Here is a 6,000-nt window from a genome sequence, read left to right as displayed (position 1 = left end):
GACAGACCTAGTGTATACTGCTCCTCTGAGAGGACAGACCTAGTTAATACTACTCCTCTGAGAGGACAGACCTAGTGAATACTCCTCTGAGAGGACAGACCTAGTGAATACTGCTCCTCTGAGAGGACAGACCTAGTGAATACTACTCTGAGAGGACAGACCTAGTGAATACTGCTCCTCTGAGAGGACAGACCTAGTGAATACTGCTCTGAGAGGACAGACCTAGTGAATACTGCTCTGAGAGGACAGACCTAGTGAATACTGCTCTGAGAGGACAGACCTAGTGAATACTGCTCCTCTGAGAGGACAGACCTAGTGAATACTGCTCCTCTGAGAGGACAGACCTAGTGAATACTGCTCATCTGAGAGGACAGACCTAGTGTATACTGCTCCTCTGAGAGGACAGACCTAGTGAATACTGCTCCTCTGAGAGGACAGACCTAGTGAATACTGCTCCTCTGAGAGGACAGACCTAGTGAATACTACTCCTCTGAGAGGACAGACCTAGTGTATACTGCTCTGAGAGGACAGACCTAGTGAATACTGCTCCTCTGAGAGGACAGACCTAGTGAATACTGCTCTGAGAGGACAGACCTTGTGTATACTGCTCTGAGAGGACAGACCTAGTGAATACTACTCCTCTGAGAGGACAGACCTAGTGAATACTACTCCTCTGAGTGGACAGACCTAGTGAATACTGCTCCTCTGAGAGGACAGACCTAGTGTATACTGCTCCTCTGAGAGGACAGACCTAGTGAATACTACTCCTCTGAGAGGACAGACCTAGTGAATACTGCTCCTCTGAGAGGACAGACCTAGTGTATACTACTCCTCTGAGAGGACAGACCTAGTGAATACTGCTCTGAGAGGACAGACCTAGTGAATACTGCTCCTCTGAGAGGACAGACCTAGTGAATACTGCTCCTCTGAGAGGACAGACCTAGTGTATACTACTCCTCTGAGAGGACAGACCTAGTGTATACTGCTCTGAGAGGACAGACCTAGTGAATACTGCTCTGAGAGGACAGACCTAGTGAATACTACTCCTCTGAGAGGACAGACCTAGTGAATACTGCTCCTCTGAGAGGACAGACCTAGTGAATACTGCTCCTCTGAGAGGACAGACCTAGTGTATACTGCTCCTCTGAGAGGACAGACCTAGTGAATACTACTCCTCTGAGAGGACAGACCTAGTGAATACTGCTCTGAGAGGACAGACCTAGTGTATACTACTCCTCTGAGAGGACAGACCTAGTGTATACTACTCCTCTGAGAGGACAGACCTAGTGAATACTACTCTGAGAGGACAGACCTAGTGAATACTGCTCCTCTGAGAGGACAGACCTAGTGAATATTGCTCCTCTGAGAGGACAGACCTAGTGAATACTGCTCTGAGAGGACAGACCTAGTGAATACTGCTCCTCTGAGAGGACAGACCTAGTGTATACTGCTCCTCTGAGAGGACAGTCCTAGTGAATACTGCTCCTCTGAGAGGACAGACCTAGTGAATACTGCTCCTCTGAGAGGACAGACCTAGTGAATACTCCTCTGAGAGGACAGACCTAGTGAATACTGCTCCTCTGAGAGGACAGACCTAGTGAATACTGCTCTGAGAGGACAGACCTAGTGAATACTGCTCCTCTGAGAGGACAGACCTAGTGAATACTGCTCCTCTGAGAGGACAGACCTAGTGAATACTGCTCTGAGAGGACAGACCTACTGAGAGGACAGACCTAGTGAATACTGCTCCTCTGAGAGGACAGACCTAGTGAATACTGCTCCTCTGAGAGGACAGACCTAGTGAATACTGCTCCTCTGAGAGGACAGACCTAGTGAATACTACTCCTCTGAGAGGACAGACCTAGTGAATACTGCTCCTCTGAGAGGACAGACCTAGTGAATACTCCTCTGAGAGGACAGACCTAGTGAATACTGCTCTGAGAGGACAGACCTAGTGAATACTGCTCTGAGAGGACAGACCTAGTGAATACTACTCCTCTGAGAGGACAGACCTAGTGTATACTGCTCCTCTGAGAGGACAGACCTAGTGAATACTACTCCTCTGAGAGGACAGACCTAGTGAATACTACTCTGAGAGGACAGACCTAGTGAATACTACTCCTCTGAGAGGACAGACCTAGTGAATACTACTCCTCTGAGAGGACAGACCTAGTGAATACTGCTCCTCTGAGAGGACAGACCTAGTGTATACTGCTCCTCTGAGAGGACAGACCTAGTGAATACTGCTCCTCTGAGAGGACAGAGTGTATACAGGACAGACCTAGTGTATACTGCTCCTCTGAGAGGACAGACCTAGTGAATACTGCTCCTCTGAGAGGACAGACCTAGTGTATACTGCTCTGAGAGGACAGACCTAGTGAATACTGCTCCTCTGAGAGGACAGACCTAGTGTATACTGCTCCTCTGAGAGGACAGACCTAGTGTATACTGCTCCTCTGAGAGGACAGACCTAGTGAATACTGCTCTGAGAGGACAGACCTAGTGAATACTGCTCCTCTGAGAGGACAGACCTAGTGTATACTGCTCCTCTGAGAGGACAGACCTAGTGTATACTGCTCCTCTGAGAGGACAGACCTAGTTAATACTACTCCTCTGAGAGGACAGACCTAGTGAATACTGCTCCTCTGAGAGGACAGACCTAGTGAATACTGCTCCTCTGAGAGGACAGACCTAGTGAATACTACTCCTCTGAGAGGACAGAAGTGAATACTCCTCTGAGAGGACAGACCTAGTGAATACTGCTCTGAGAGGACAGACCTAGTGAATACTGCTCTGAGAGGACAGACCTAGTGAATACTGCTCCTCTGAGAGGACAGACCTAGTGAATACTGCTCCTCTGAGAGGACAGACCTAGTGAATACTGCTCTGAGAGGACAGACCTAGTGAATACTGCTCCTCTGAGAGGACAGACCTAGTGAATACTGCTCCTCTGAGAGGACAGACCTAGTGAATACTGCTCCTCTGAGAGGACAGACCTAGTGTATACTGCTCCTCTGAGAGGACAGACCTAGTGAATACTGCTCCTCTGAGAGGACAGACCTACTCCTCTGAGAGGACAGACCTAGTGTATACTGCTCCTCTGAGAGGACAGACCTAGTGAATACTACTCCTCTGAGAGGACAGACCTAGTGAATACTGCTCTGAGAGGACAGACCTAGTGAGAGGACAGAATACTACTCCTCTGAGAGGACAGACCTAGTGTATACTACTCCTCTGAGAGGACAGACCTGACTGCTCTGAGAGGACAGACCTAGTGAATACTGCTCCTCTGAGAGGACAGACCTAGTGTATACTGCTCCTCTGAGAGGACAGACCTAGTGAATACTACTCCTCTGAGAGGACAGACCTAGTGAATACTGCTCTGAGAGGACAGACCTAGTGAATACTGCTCCTCTGAGAGGACAGACCTAGTGAATACTGCTCCTCTGAGAGGACAGACCTAGTGAATACTGCTCCTCTGAGAGGACAGACCTAGTGAATACTGCTCCTCTGAGAGGACAGACCCTAGTGAATACTGCTCTGAGAGGACAGACCTAGAACTACTCCTCTGAGAGGACAGACCTAGTGTATACTGCTCCTCTGAGAGGACAGACCTAGTGAATACTGCTCTGAGAGGACAGACCTAGTGAATACTGCTCCTCTGAGAGGACAGACCTAGTGAATACTGCTCCTCTGAGAGGACAGACCTAGTGAATACTGCTCCTCTGAGAGGACAGACCTAGTGAATACTGCTCCTCTGAGAGGACAGACCCTAGTGAATACTACTCCTCTGAGAGGACAGACCTAGTGAATACTGCTCCTCTGAGAGGACAGACCTAGTGTATACTGCTCCTCTGAGAGGACAGACCTAGTGAATACTGCTCCTCTGAGAGGACAGACCTAGTGAATACTGCTCCTCTGAGAGGACGGACCTAGTGAATACTGCTCTGAGAGGACAGACCTAGTGAATACTACTGCTCCTCTGAGAGGACAGACCTAGTGAATACTACTCCTCTGAGAGGACAGACCTAGTGAACTCTACTGAATACTACTCCTCTGAGAGGACAGACCTAGTGAATACTGCTCCTCTGAGAGGACAGACCTAGTGAATACTCCTCTGAGAGGACAGACCTAGTGAATACTACTCCTCTGAGAGGACAGACCTAGTGAATACTGCTCCTCTGAGAGGACAGACCTAGTGAATACTACTCCTCTGAGAGGACAGACCTAGTGTATACTGCTCCTCTGAGAGGACAGACCTAGTGAATACTGCTCCTCTGAGAGAGGACAGACCTAGTGTATACTGCTCTGAGAGGACAGACCTAGTGTATACTGCTCCTCTGAGAGGACAGACCTAGTGTATACTACTCCTCTGAGAGGACAGACCTAGTGAATACTGCTCCTCTGAGAGGACAGACCTAGTGAATACTGCTCTGAGAGGACAGACCTAGTGAATACTGCTCCTCTGAGAGGACAGACCTAGTGAATACTGCTCCTCTGAGAGGACAGACCTAGTGTATACTGCTCCTCTGAGAGGACAGACCTAGTGAATACTGCTCCTCTGAGAGGACAGACCTAGTGTATACTGCTCCTCTGAGAGGACAGACCTAGTTAATACTACTCCTCTGAGAGGACAGACCTAGTGAATACTCCTCTGAGAGGACAGACCTAGTGAATACTGCTCCTCTGAGAGGACAGACCTAGTGAATACTGCTCTGAGAGGACAGACCTAGTGATATACTGAATACTACTCCTCTGAGAGGACAGACCTAGTGAATACTGCTCCTCTGAGAGGACAGACCTAGTGAATACTACTCCTCTGAGAGGACAGACCTAGTGAATACTACTCTGAGAGGACAGACCTAGTGAATACTACTCCTCTGAGAGGACAGACCTAGTGAATACTACTCCTCTGAGAGGACAGACCTAGTGAATACTGCTCCTCTGAGAGGACAGACCTAGTGAATACTGCTCCTCTGAGAGGACAGACCTAGTGAATACTGCCCTCTGAGAGGACAGACCTAGTGAATACTGCTCCTCTGAGAGGACAGACCTAGTGTATACTGCTCCTCTGAGAGGACAGAACTAGTGAATACTGCTCCTCTGAGAGGACAGACCTAGTGTATACTGCTCTGAGAGGACAGACCTAGTGAATACTGCTCCTCTGAGAGGACAGACCTAGTGAATACTGCTCCTCTGAGAGGACAGACCTAGTGTATACTGCTCCTCTGAGAGGACAGACCTAGTGAATACTGCTCTGAGAGGACAGACCTAGTGAATACTGCTCCTCTGAGAGGACAGACCTAGTGTATACTGCTCCTCTGAGAGGACAGACCTAGTGTATACTGCTCCTCTGAGAGGACAGACCTAGTTAATACTACTCCTCTGAGAGGACAGACCTAGTGTATACTGCTCCTCTGAGAGGACAGACCTAGTGTATACTGCTCCTCTGAGAGGACAGACCTAGTTAATACTACTCCTCTGAGAGGACAGACCTAGTGAATACTCCTCTGAGAGGACAGACCTAGTGAATACTGCTCCTCTGAGAGGACAGACCTAGTGAATACTGCTCCTCTGAGAGGACAGACCTAGTGAATACTGCTCCTCTGAGAGGACAGACCTAGTGAATACTACTCCTCTGAGAGGACAGACCTAGTGAATACTGCTCCTCTGAGAGGACAGACCTAGTGAATACTGCTCCTCTGAGAGGACAGACCTAGTGAATACTGCTCCTCTGAGAGGACAGACCTAGTGAATACTGCTCCTCTGAGAGGACAGACCTAGTGAATACTGCTCTGAGAGGACAGACCTAGTGAATACTACTCCTCTGAGAGGACAGACCTAGTGAATACTGCTCCTCTGAGAGGACAGACCTAGTGAATACTGCTCCTCTGAGAGGACAGACCTAGTGAATACTGCTCTGAGAGGACAGACCTAGTGAATACTGCTCCTCTGAGAGGACAGACCTAGTGAATACTGCTCCTCTGAGAGGACAGACCT

Source organism: Oncorhynchus nerka, unplaced genomic scaffold (assembly GCF_034236695.1).
Source record: "Oncorhynchus nerka isolate Pitt River unplaced genomic scaffold, Oner_Uvic_2.0 unplaced_scaffold_810, whole genome shotgun sequence".
Lineage (NCBI taxonomy): Eukaryota > Metazoa > Chordata > Actinopteri > Salmoniformes > Salmonidae > Oncorhynchus > Oncorhynchus nerka.
The sequence above is the reverse complement of the archived record's forward strand: the minus strand, read 5'-3'. Positions refer to the sequence as shown.